The 14142-nt window shown below is 40.8% G+C and overlaps 1 long non-coding RNA gene across 1 annotated transcript in view; it reads right to left on the bottom strand.

Moving 5' to 3' along the window:
* Positions 1-2078: 2078 nt before the first annotated feature.
* Positions 2079-14142, bottom strand: part of LOC144034927 (uncharacterized) — a 55277-nt gene continuing 43213 nt past the window's right edge. Inside the window, exon 3 of the long non-coding RNA XR_013288324.1 lies at positions 2079-2668. This is a non-coding gene — a long non-coding RNA (uncharacterized LOC144034927). The remainder of the gene's footprint in view (positions 2669-14142) is intronic.

The following is a 14142-nucleotide window of genomic DNA, read 5'->3' as shown; positions in this document are numbered from 1 at the left end:
CTCTATTATTTCCTCATCAGGTCTCCGCTGATGCGCTGCTGATGCCCGTCGCGTCTCGAGCCCTTGTGTTAATCCCGCCTTTCGTGTGCCGCTGGGAGACCTTTCAGCCCCGTGGCTCGCTCCTGATATCAATCATTTGACTTTGGCCTTGCACATGCCATCATACAAAGGGTTCATCCCATGAGCTTTCCGTGCCACCGTCACGGGAGAACCTTGTCTTGACTTTTAAACGGGCTGGATCTGGATATTCACTCATTCTTGGTTTATCTGACTGAGATAGCCAAGTACCAAGCGACGCAAATTCAAACACATCCACCTTATCCCGTATATGGATCTATAGTAATTTGCTGTTCTGATAATTATCATCATCATTATTATGTTTATTATTAGCCTTTGCTACAGTTTACACCAGGGGTGGGGGCACACGGTCCTCAAAGGCCGGAGTCCTGCAGGTTTTGGATGTTTCCCTTCTCCAACACAGCTGATATATAATCAGCTCATCAGCAAGCTCTGCATAGCCGTGATAACGATCCTGTTGATTGGAATCAGCTTGTGTTGGAAAAGGGAAACCTCCAAAAACCTGCGAGACTCCGGCCTTCGAGGACCAAGTTTGCCCGCCTCTGGTTTACACTAACAATAGCATTTAGGCTTTAGTATATAAAAAAAAAAAAAATTCTCTTTCCCTTCACCAGCTACAAAGCGGGCGATGTGGCTGGCATTCTAACGCGTTTGCAACAGCATGAAAGCGATGAAAGCTTGTCCTGTCATGTTTCGTCAGGGCACTGTCTAACTGGTAAAGGCTAACAAGGGTGAATGCTGCGAGCGAACAGTGCAGTAACGCAGTCCCCCCCCCCAACCCCCCTCCCCTCCATTCCCATCCCCGCAGCATGCTTGCGAGCCCCTTTTCCCAACCAAAGCCTTCGCATGGCGTGAGTGTCACAAACACGGCGATGGGAATTGAAGGCTTTGTGCAGTCATCGGCGAGAAAGGAATGTGACGAGTCGTCAAACGGCAACGGGAATGATGTAAAGCATTCTGAAACTCTTTAGGCAGATTTACGGCACAGTCGCTACAGTAGCTGCCCGAGTTGCGCTAAGCCGATGTGGCGGGACGCTGTGACGATGGCAAAACAAAGAGGGGAACAATAAAACGGTGCAGCGGCAGAATGGACACAGTGGAGCATCAAGAAGGCCGCTCTGTACAAAAGGATACCAATTCCTTTGGCCTGCACACAAATGCATCATATCCCCTTGTGTGTGGCACGGCTGGCACCAACCACAAGGAAGCCCCGGACCCCAACGCACAAACAATACAGCTTAGATTTGTCTGCTGCCTGGATTCAAGAGAGTCCTAAATAACTCTGTTTTTGTCAAGGTTGGAAGAAAGAAAAAAAAAAATCACAGAATTCTTGCTTCAAGCTGTTCATTGCCAGTCTGCGGAGGTGGAGGAAATATTTTTGACAGGCAAATATGTTGGAACATAAAGTACTTAGCAAACATGTTTCGATGGATTTCAATATGTTTGAATGTATCGACCTTGCAAATAGTTTGAAATGTACTCACAAATATGTTTAAACACATTTGCAAGTACATTTGAACATACTGGTAGGCTATATGCTAAAAACTTAACTTCCCATAATGCCACGGGGTATTGACTAAAGTTTTTGTGCATGATTTTCGTTCTGCATTTTTTTTCCCATAATGCCACGTATCATGCACTGCAAACAAAATAATGCATCATAAAAATTACTGATAAACAATATTTGTTAATGTATTGATATAATGCTGTCCAAATGCAAAACAGAAAATCATAAAGCCTTTTTTTAAGTTGCTACCATTGGAAGTTTAAACCGAAAACAAAGATGGTTGCAAATTGTGTATTAAACCATAGCACTTAAGTTATGAGAACCAAATAGCTTTATACAAACACAAAGCGAAAAAGTAGAATTCTATCTAAGGCTGAAGAATTAATCAAAACCAAATCGGCATCACATATAGAATGCAATTTTCGAAATGCAGGAGCTGCGATTTGGGAAAAAAATATGCTTTATTCTGGTCAGTCGGTACTCAATAGGCTTTATTCTTTATACATATGCACATTTTATTATTTATATAGTGTCTAGGTAAGCTCAGCGGAGTCCAGAAGTCACGATGCACAAACTGCACGGCGTACCAATTATCTACCCGCATGCCAAATTTCCACTTCAATGCACCACAATTGGGAATTTCAGAAGTCAGACAGAGATAGCAAAGTACATCATCTCTGGAGGTAACTGCAGAAAGGTCAGCCCTTTTTTATGGCCTATGTTTCCCACAAGAAAATTAAGTTGCGCAGAAGATGAGAATTATCATTAGAAAAGAACTCTTAGGTAGATCTTTATTTACAATATTTTTGCTCTCTCTATGCCATTCAGTTTTTGATTGTATGGTTAAAAAAAAAAAAAAAAAAGATAATCCGAACTGTATTGTTGGTTAGCACTGTTGTCTAAGCTGTGTATGAAAATCAGCGCTTTCATTTCTGTCACGAATGCAACAGCTTTCGCTTCTGTCACCTCTTTCTTCTCGGGGAAGAAATGCTTTCTCGCCAGATTTCTCTCACGGCAGATGTCTGTGTGTGTGAAAAGAAGACAATGTCGCACATCAGTATGCTCTTCAGCCGGGAATTACGCCTGCAAAAAAAAGCACTATTTTCAGCCACATTCGCTTTGCAATGATGATAATGAACAGATGAAACAAAAGCAGACATTCAGTGGGAGTTATGTTTGCGCGCGATGCGAAATGGGTCCTCACGGACGGACACGCACAAACAGTCAAACAGAATGCAGTGGGTGACCCTTGTCACATGACTTGACTCAAGTCAGACTCAAATTGCCAATTTTAGGGCTGGGGAACTAACTGCTCGACTAAAACTCAGAACAATTCATTTTCAAACTTATTTTTTTATATACGTATATATAAATGATCAATCTGAGATTCTTTATTGTAATAGAGCATATTGCTTGTGTTTTGTTAAAAAATACTTGGGAAGAGGACCTTGAAAAAAATAATTGAATATTGAACAAATTTGAGGTGACGCAGAACGCAAATTGCATTTTTTTTTTAAATTCATTCAACCCTAAGTCTGACCCACAAAAGGATGAATGTCACAATATTATCATATGATCCGATAATTATCATGATATTCTAGGAAGGTTGGTGTAAAAAAAAAGAAAAGAAAAAAATCTCATGATACTGCATAAAAACTCACGTTATTGTAAAAAAAGCTCTTAACTTAGGTGACCAAAACATGCCTAATTAAAATTAAACTGCTGGAACTGCATGAATGGAGAACCTGGCTTTTTTAATGGATGCTTTTAATATTGCGACAATGCTGTTATCATTACATCCCTAATTGATAAAACTGTTGTGACTGAGCAAAACTGAATTATGACTTGCCTAGCACAAGCGATGACTTGACTTAAAATGTAGCGCAGAGCCAACTTGTAACTTGGGAATTGCTTCAAACTTTCCTATGCAACTTCCTCCCACATCTGATGTACCGCTTCCCTTGTCACAGCAGATGTGCTTGTTTTTAGATGGCGGTATAATCCCACCACCGCTCCTGCTGTGTTTGTGACAAAAAGGAACCAAGCAGGAAACAGAAGTGAAGAAAATAAATAATACAAACATTGGGCAATTGGGCAATTTCCAGCTGGATTGCGAGTGTGCGCACGATGAACTTCCCTGACGTTCATCCGACACGCAGCCTACTTTGCATTACAATCTGCACGCCTTGGCACCTTTGCTCAGAAAGGGCGCACAAGCGTCAAACGCATTCGCTCTCACAACACACACAGTGTTCTTTTGATGTGGCAAAAACCCAGAGGCAGCTGTTAATTAAAAATTGTGAAAGGATAATGTTAGTCTGAATGTATGTCTGTTAGGTGCACAAAAGGAGTCTAATTAAACGTTGAAATGGATCCTAGTAGCCCTCTTTTGACGTCTCCTCATCCCGCCGAGAAATGAAGTCGAGTGAAATTAAAGGGGTGACGCGCTGAGGTGGTGTTATCGCCGTATAATGGCGTCCTCGCCCCGAGTGCAAGAGTTCAGCTCATGTTGAACGAGGCAGAGGGGGGCGCTCGCAAAGAGCCCCGCAGGGTAGCAAAACAGGTGACTCTTCACATTTGCAAAAGGACTCGTCAGACCCCAGACATTTTGCTGCTCGGTGCCTTTTTGGAGCCTCGGCTTCCTAATTGCCAAACAGATGCCTGGCGGAAGGCTTTGACGCGTGTTATTCGGGAGAAGCTTATCATTTTAACATTTACAATTCACCACTGGGTGCTTATTAAGTTGAAAGCAAAGATGTGTGCGCCAAAGCGCATTAATATTGGAGTTCATGACTTTGTGCAGCTCTGGAACTTTGAAATTAAATGTGGCTATTTTATTCTAAGATATGAAAAAAAAAAGTCTACGCAGACGCTAAAAGCCACTCAGAAATGTTCTGTCTATTATGTTCTGTAACTCCTCCACAAAGTAATATGAAATCGTGTCATAATAGCTCAATGAGAATTTAAGACAAGGCTGAATGAAAGTTTATTCCTTGGTAATTGGAATTTTCCATTTTTGGTATTAAAGCCTTGCTAAAAAAATAAAATAAAAAAACCTTCAGAAATCAAGTCTGAAGGCAAAAAACAGGCCAAAACGGAATGTTTGTAGGGGGCCTAATATGAGCCCCAAAAAGAAATCAAATTTTGCAACCGCAGTTGTGACCTCAAAGTGATGCCGGGATTTTTATTTTCACCCTCTGCGCCAGCTGCTGCTTTATGCGGAGGTAGATGTTTGGCAGAGTGGAAAGCCGATGCTTCTCCTCAAACCTACAAATCCTGTTCAATGAATCAATATTGAACGCTGCGGGTGCCGGCGAGAGGCCCGTTTAGCGTAAACATCTCATTTCCGCCGGATCGCGACCGTTGGGATCGGTGTTTGGTGCGCCGGGGCTTGTGACTCGCTTTTGTAGTTGGAGCTGGTCCATGGCGCCACCATGGATGAATCGTATTAAAAGCTGAAAATGCTGGTAAGTGCTCAGGTGAGGTGAGGAAATGATTCATGCTGATTCACTCAAAAGATGATTGAAAAGGAAACGCACCAGAATGCAAGCGCAATGGAAATTATATTTTTCTTTTAATATTCTTGGACAGTGGTGTCACTTGTTTTTGTCACGTTCCTCATCATAGGGCCATTATGAGTGAAAACCATATAAATGACCTCATTACATACGTGACCCGCTCCAGCAAAAGAGATTTTTCCACAAATAGTCGCCCTGGGGTCTCTATTTTTATTTCCCAGCAGCACAAAAAATTAAGATTGTAATGGAAGTGTATGAAAATACGCAATTGTTAGAACAAAATGCATCTTTCGCAAACGTGTTTTTAGCCGACTTTAGCTAGCAGTGCATTAGAGTTCCTTGCCTCTAACGTCACTTCAAAATGATTTAATATAAACGGACATAGCAACAACAAAAAAGTCAAAATACACCTAAAACCATAATGTGACCGTTCAGCACAAAAGTGAACATAATGACGCTCGTCATAACAACGGCATTCTACCTTTATGGAGCAGAAGCGAATGTCGTCATCAGTCGACAAACAAAACAAAATGACGCATCCGCTTTCCTGGCTTTGAAGGTAAAAAAAGTACTACAGCGCTCACGGTTTTAGTGGTAGAAATGTGGTAATGCCACAAATAGGTTAAAGGTGAAAAGCATGAACTCAACTTAGAATTTGCAACGATGTGAATATGTTATGTTGAATGTGTCAATGGAGTATTTTGGGGGTAAAAATTGAGAATGATAAGCATTTGTGGTATGTGTGACAACTGTTCCCAAGGTGAATTAATTCAGTTGAGCATGTAAAATTTGGAATGAGAATGAAGTGAATCTGTTTTGTATGCCATTAGGATGGAATGGTAAATTTAGGTTGGAATTGAATTTGTAAAAAAATAAATAAATAAATAAAAAATGAAGTAGAATATGAAAGTGAAAATAAATTTGTTGGGGTATGTAGGAGACTAGGAATGCTAAAAACTGTTCCCAAATAGAATGATATGAGTCTGTCATGTTAAAGGCGTGAATTTTGGGAATATTTTACTTATGAAATTATATGAATAACTTGAAAAATAAAAATGTATATGCATGGGAGAATAACAACAACAACAATAATGGGAGAGCAAAAAATAAAGTTAGACCACATTAATAGTGGCGAAAGTTACATCTTAGTGTAATTTTTTTTTACACATTACTAAAACCTGACATTCAAACACGGCTGTGTGGACTTTTAATATCTACAGCATATGTTTTTAAACAACAGATTCAATTTGAAATCAGAAGTCCAAATCAGGACAAGCACGTATTTTATAGTGAAGAAAACTACCAAAATGAAAAGAACAAAAATCTACAATTGAGCTGGTTTTGACCAAGTTCATGAAATATGGCACGAATGACATCATAACATTACAGTAGATTTATAATGTGCCTTTTTGCAACATTACGACCCGTGACGGCTTCTCAACGGCATAACAAATGTGCCTTGTTGCTCGTTTGTCATCTTAATCCTTAGCCCTCGGCAGCCAGCCAAAGCACACTCTCAAATGAACTCTTTGTGCCACATTTTATGAGCTAATAGCACCGAGATGGTATGCCAATGTCAATATGTTCCGTCCAAGTCCACCTTACATTTGTTCAGTTTGGTGTACAATGGCATGTCTGGAGTGAATAATCGGCGGACACACCCAGAAATGATTGGGGACCTCAACTCGATAACAGTCAGACTACAGGGGGTGCAATGGTGTGGGGCGGCGTCGGCATGTCACATTACGGAAACATAGATTTCTCACAGGACACAGAGGTCCATCGACAGGGACTGTGGGGCTGCTGTTGCCATAGCGACAGCCGCGCTCGTAAAAGATGTCTTTAGTTGCTTGATTAGCCTTTGAAAGTGCAGCAATAGCAGCATGATGTGGCGTTATGAACACATGACTTGCCTGCCAAGAACACCAGCCGCATTCAGAGTCGAGCCAAATCAGCGATAATCTCCAACTCGAGGCCGCTGGCAGGCGACCAATTTACTTGTCATGTATGTTTGTCACATCATGCATGTAGGGATGTTCAGTGAACCCGGCTTGCGCAAGAATGAGGAATGCGTGTACAGATTAGCTGGCTGAGTGTGAAAAATCGACTTTGGAGTTGCAAGTAGGTGAATCCGCCACCATCTTCCTGACTCACTTGCTTTCAGAGATACATTTTATTTGTCGACCAGTAAAAAAAACGACAATGTTTTATCTATTTTTTGCAAAATGACTACACCTTGACTAAAGATTTTATGTGACCAAGTGTATAGCGGAATTTCTTTGCATGACAAATAAATTACCCTTTCCTTTTTAAAGGGGAAGTCAACCCAAAATTTTCTTTACAATAAAATGTTCTCACTAGCCCCAATGGTCTATACCATTATAGAGAATAATATTGCGTTTGTAGAATTTGAATTAAGCAACAAAATCCACCTGTTTCTATCCATCCCAGGGGGCGGCCATTTTGCCACTTGTCGCCTGAATATGACATCACAGTTGCTTAGGTTCAGCTATCAACCAATCACGGCTCAGCTTGCAAACATCACATGACCAAACTTAGAAAAAGGGTGAGCTGTGATTGGTCGTTACCTGAGCCCTGAGGAATTGTGATGTCATTTTCAGCCAACAACAAAATGGCCACCCACTGGGATGAAAAAAAATTGTGGATTTTGCTGCCAAATTCTTATTCCACAAGCGCAATATTAATCAGAATGCTGTGTTTAGACTAGTGGGTGCATACAACACATTATTGTAAAGAAAATGCTTTGGTTGACTACAGCTTTAAATGCACCTTAATGTTTATATGTAGACTGAAAAAAAAAATCGATATACATTTTTCTACTGCAACTAATTGAACTGTCATTCATTTGTTACAGCCCCCCCCCCCCAAAAAAAAAGTTATATGTTTATATTAAACTAAAACATAATTGTATTGTATAAAACTAGAAAAAAAAAATCGAGAATAAAACTTATTTTATAATGTGTAATTACGGCACATACTATAGTATCTGTGTGTTGGATAAGTGTCTTTAAGGGGCGTGGCCGAAATTATGTTCAATTGCTAATTTAATATGTTGAAAAAAACTTTTCCAAAGATCTTTGAACCATGAGTGAGGCAATAAAATGATGAGCTGACTAAAGCTGCGAAGGCTTGAAAAGTGTCTGCAAGCTAACAATTGTTGATTTTTTTGTTGTTGTTGGGGTTCGTTCAAGGTTGCAAACGTTCGCAAGTACATTCTTCTTGGCGACAGGAAATAGTACAAAAACAAAAAAAAATTAAAAAAAATCAACATTAGCTACCTTGCAAACACTCTTAGTCAGCTCATCGTTTTATTTGCTGCATCACAGTCTTGGTTCTAAGATCTTTGGAAAAGATTTTCTTTAGCACGTTCATTTAGCAATTGAACATAATTTGGGGTAGGTGTTGATGTTGGTAGTATGAGAGAATTAATCCGCACGCCTGGCGCATCCTTCGGCACCGAAGCAATTCGATATTTTAGCAATCAGGGCAGCATGCAAGTTATTGTTATTGTTAGCGGCATGTTAGTTGTGAGGATTCACAACAACGGTTTGGGTTCAAACCAGAACATCTCAATCTGTGAACTACAGGTGAACAGCCTCTGCACAAGACTGGCACGGGAGGCTTTTTTTTTTCCTTTAGAATTAGATTAGAATAAAGAGCAATGTGGACAGATGGTGGGGGGCGAGATGGGTGTCAAGAGGGCTCCATTCAGCTCAGTGAACGCATCCCCCTGCTGAGCCCGGGGCTGCAAACCTGAAGTGGCGGTAGCTTCTACTGTACATCATGATGCCTCGCAGTGCTCTCCGCCTCCCACCATTGTGTCGGCCCTGTTCGCTCCGCTACCCAAGTGTCAGAACGGTTCACGTCGGCGGTTCGCAGCATCTCTCCCCTGGCTGCTGCCTCTTCCGCTGAGCTTCACGAGGCTGTCTGTTCCGCTTCCTGCAGCCTCCCACGTCGCCTTCTCTCCCCTCGCACTTTGTCTTTTGCTATCAACCTCTTTACTCCCTTCCTGCATCCCTTTCGCTCACTTCCCCCTGGTCACTACTTCCTCCAAGCCATTTTCCCTGTACTTAATACGCAGGGCGGGTTGACGTGCCGTGGTGATAAGGTCTCATTGTGCTGCACTCTATTACCGTTGCAACGCAGCAAACGCAGAGGCTGTCGAAGCAATAAAGGCTAAATGATATTGTTAAACGGTGAGGGCTGATGTGGCGACTGCAATGAGGAAAAAGAAAAAAAAAAGGATAAAATATAAACACTTATTTTAGAGTCATTTGGCAAGGGCATTGTACAGCTGTAAGTTTGTGTCCTCTCCCCGGAGATGACATGTTCCACACTGTCCTCTTTTGGCTGACAAAAAAACTGCAGGCGCCAGCCTGAGTGTTCACTCCAGAAATGAGAGGATGGAAATAGAGTGGGAGAGAAAGAGCGGGGGCTTTGGCTTTGACAGGGAGAATGTATATGAACGGATAATCTGTGGTACAATGTCAGCGTGTTTATTTGATTGTTTACAAGTCCTTTCTGGAGAATGTGCTTTTCTGCACAGAACAGAACCTGACAGATGGTTTTGTTTGGGCCAGTTTCGGATACTCAAGAAGAAAGCCAGTGACCGCCAACCTCTACTACACTTTAACATCTCGTCTTTTGTGACATGATGTCCTCAAAAGTCAATGATGGTCAACGTTAAACTACAGACACTTGGCCAGATTGATGATCTGTTAGCTGACGTTTACTGTAAAACTAAGCATAAAATAAGAGCAAACAGCAGATTGATTTCTCTGCTGCATTATCTTTTGTATCTATGGCGAAAATGCCACAATGTGTATCTATATTAGTGCCTTCGTAAAGCGTTAACTGATTAATTAATCACAAAAAAATATCGCATTAATCATGAAATAACGCAGATTAATCGCACTATTAATTTTGACCATATATTACCCTTTAGCGCGACAGTGGATGGCATTAAAGTAACGCATTTAAATATTTATTTAGAGTATTTGTCTTTTTTTTCTCCATCCATTTTAAATTATGCAAGTAATTAATTGTTTAGAAAAAGAGGAGGATGAGCTTGTGCAGTGGATCAAAAAATGTTGAAGACGTCCTCGATACATTAAATGTCAAAAGAATTAACACATAACCAGTGCTCTTCAAATTTGGCGGGAAAACAATGTTGATTAAAAAAAGGCTTTTTTTATTAAGCGATTAATCTGATTTTAAAAAATGTAATCGTTTGGCAGATCAAATCTACATACATATATACAAGTCCATGCTGCATGTAAACATAGTCACTGTAAACTTTACAGGTTAGCTTTCAGGTTACAGTGGAAATTGTTTTCACATTAAAATATGTTTGTGTTCTTTGGGGTTAACAGCATTGTCATTCATTTCAATGGGAAATGATGATTGAAGATATGATCGGTTTGATCGGCACATGGTCATAGAAAGAAACTCTTAAGTCAAGCTTGCACTGTAGTTTGCACCACAGTGTAAAAAAACATCGCCATTTGGGACCCCGGCAAAACACTTTTCTCTTTTACGTCATGACCCGGGGGCACGCGTTAGTTGCCACATTTGCGCCGCAAGTGAGTAAAAGCGATAATCAGTGTCAGCCGTGATCATGGCGGCGGCGGCTTCCAATCTGGGCAAGTCTCCACTGCGCACGGGAGCCGCAAGCACTCTACCTTGGCAGAGTGATAAATAGCTCCGCTGGGAGTAAAAAGTCTGACAGAAGTTGTTGGTTTTTTTTGGGTTGTTTTTTTTGTAAATGCACACCAGCTTTTGTTTGCTTGGCAAAAACATGAACAGTCTGCATATTTTGACACTTAAAAGCTAATTAATATATAATATTTGCTGTGTAAACCTGGAGTTACGGTAGCAGTAAACCGTGCAAAAAGTAAACAGAGCGCATGCAATCGTTACATGGCCCAGCATGCTCCGTGCTTATGCGCCTCTGGCCCGTGATAACCTTTTTCTAATTACGATTTCTCCCGCATCTTATATCAGTTCATAAAGCTATGGAGCACTAATTAGGGCAAAGAGATGATATCCAATTAGGGACTTGTCTTTCGTCTAAAAATCAAGAGAGCGGACCCGATTTATCATCACCTTTGTGTGCCCAATGCTACATGGACGGAGGCCAAGTTCCTTTGAAAAGATGGCCCACGCTAGCTGGGGGCTAACACAAAAGGCCTTTTGCTTCAAAGCAAAATGACAACAGACACCTTGAAGACTCATTTGGAGCTGGTTCAGCAGAAAAATTACCTTAGTAAATCACAGACACGTTTGCAGACTTACCACACATATAAAATAGGCTTCTAATTCTAATTGAAGCAGAATAAATGATTGATTCATTCGCGGTCTAACGCGGATCAAAAAACTGCTGTTAATGTTGTTTAGTTCATTGTTTAAGGGGAAGTCAACCGCAAATATTTTTTGACAATATGTTCTATGCAGCCCCACTAGTCTAAATTTGGCATTCTAGTTGATATTGCGTTAGTGGAATATGAGTAAAGCAGCAAAAACGGTGTGGTACGCTGGGGCCACTGCCAGGGCCACTGCCAGACTGCAGCGTGTCGTTTGCTCTGCTGAGAAGGTGATTGGCTGCAACCTCCCATCACTCTGAGAACTGTACACCTCCAGGACTGTGAGGCGTGCAGGTCGGATCACAGATGATCCCTCTCACCCTGGATATGGTCTTTTTCAAACACTCCCCTCAGGCAGAAGGCTGAGGTCCATTCGGACCAGAACCTCACGCCATAAAAACAGCTTTTTCCTCTCTGTTGTTGGACTTTCAAATGCAATTTAATCACCCTGCTTATGTCTACACCAGTCACCGAAACAAATTCCTAGTAATGTGAAATGTATTCACTTACATGGCAATAAAACTGATTCTGATTCTGAAAATCCAGCAGTTTGTATCTATCTCAGGGGCGGCCATTTTGCTACTTGATGTCAACTGAAGATGACATCAATGATGCTCAGGTAACAACCAATCACAGGTGAGCTACAGTATGATTGGTCGTGGATAAAAATGAACAGCTGGATTTTGCTTCATAACTTATATTCCACAAATGTAATATTAATCAGAATGTCATGTTTAGACTAGTGAGGTCACATATAACGTATTATTGTCAAGAAATGTTTCAGGTTGACTTCCATTTTAAAGAAAAGCAAGCAAAAAGTACTAAAATCATTGAACAGTTGGACGTGCATTAAAAAGTTTAGGGCTACTATTGAAATGAATGGAGATGTCATTAATTTATTCCAGTCGCCAAAAACTATTTTGTAACGTCTCAGTTCCTCACGGAGGATAAAGAACATATGACTGAGTACTGTTGTATCCAATGTCGAAAAGTTTTGTTACATCATTTGTATTCAAATATCAGTTGTTTAAAAGGTTATATATGCATCTGTAAAATACTGTATATGTGCTTTTTATTATGAATTACCATTAGCGTTAAGATGGTGGACTAAAGGCTAATCTATATAACACTTGTTTTAATCACACAATGTAAATGTTTGTTTAGTTTGACCATAAACTTTAACTAGGAGTAGTATTAAACAGTTTGAAACAAAATTTTGAAGAATTGTTCACTATTTGGCAAAGTTCTGTTTATTGTGATATTGAGTTGCCACCATAAATATGGTGCCCGAAAAAATCGTCTGATTGACAGACCTAAAAAAAAAAATAATTTAATCTTAAATTGTATCTCATGGACCCACTTGTAGTGCATTGTATTGAAAGAGCCTGAGATTCCATCTTGTTTCATTCAAATCGGGGGTAGCTGCTGGCTATTGTGAGCAAAGAAGAAAAATATTCATGAGTTTGCTCTGCAATACCTGTAAGTCAGGCAAGAATGCTGCCCTGCTGGTCATTTCCTCTTTTGGTGGCAGCCAGCGGGCGAGGAACAGGCCCTATAGACTAGAATCAGATTAGTGTCACAGGGCCAGCTGCTGTGAATGGGAGTCATGTCAGTGGGTGTCAGAGAGAACTCGGTCTGTCACCACCCGGTGTCAACTCAGCCCTGATGGCCTCATCCCCGTAGACATCACAGAGTGGCCGATGAAATCTGCAGTCATTCAGTGGCGACCTGCAGAAATGGAAACGGCTGCTGGCGGCGAGCGCGGAGGACCAAGACGGACAAAGCGGCCGATTTGGTCAACCCACGTATTTATCCACCTGACACTTTGGCCCTGCATCGCTTGCGGAAAACAATTACTTATCTGCTATATTCACACTGAATGCAACAAAGTAGCGAGCAGGGAAAAGATGTGAAATCGGGGCACACTTAGCTAATTGGCAAAGATTGCACATAAAAGACATATGCTCGCCAAATTGTGGGAATTACTGCTGCATTCTCGTGGATTGCGGCATAAACACTCGAGCTTGTGATAAATAGTCAAGCAGACTGCGTGTGCCCCTGACTGAGCTCATTTGAATTTATTCCTACCCCAGCAATTACAGTCTAATTGTAATTGATGCATCATGTGGGCCCAACTTGCAGGAAATGTTCCTTATTATTAGCCACATGGTCAACGCAATGTCCATATCCAGGGTAAAGAGGTACGAACCAGCAAATGAAGAGGCCTTGCCATCTATCTGGACTTGGGAAGTAGGACTGAACAATTAATTGAAATTAAATTAAATAAAGCAGTTTCAATTTGATCGGCAGATCAGATTGTCTGTTTTTACAGTAAAGTATATACTGTACATATATAGGTACATATACTTGTATAGATAATATTGGTGTAAAAATTAGTGTGTTCATTTTGAGTTAATTTAAAGTTCCTTTAACACCACACTTTTTTTTTTTAACGTGCAATTAAAGACCGCCCCCTTACTTGGAAAGCCTGTACTTTCGCAACGCATCAGACGCGTACGTCCACGTCAAAATTTAGCAGCAATAAATTTAATAATGATGAATATATTTGAGGAGATGAGGTCAAGCTGTATTTTACAATTTTCAAAATGTTACTTCATGTTAAAGATGAGCTCTTAATTTTAAAAGAAAATGCACC

Source organism: Vanacampus margaritifer, chromosome 15 (genome assembly GCF_051991255.1).
Source record: "Vanacampus margaritifer isolate UIUO_Vmar chromosome 15, RoL_Vmar_1.0, whole genome shotgun sequence".
Taxonomy (NCBI): Eukaryota; Metazoa; Chordata; class Actinopteri; order Syngnathiformes; family Syngnathidae; genus Vanacampus; species Vanacampus margaritifer.
The sequence above is the reverse complement of the archived record's forward strand: the minus strand, read 5'-3'. Positions and strand labels throughout refer to the sequence as shown.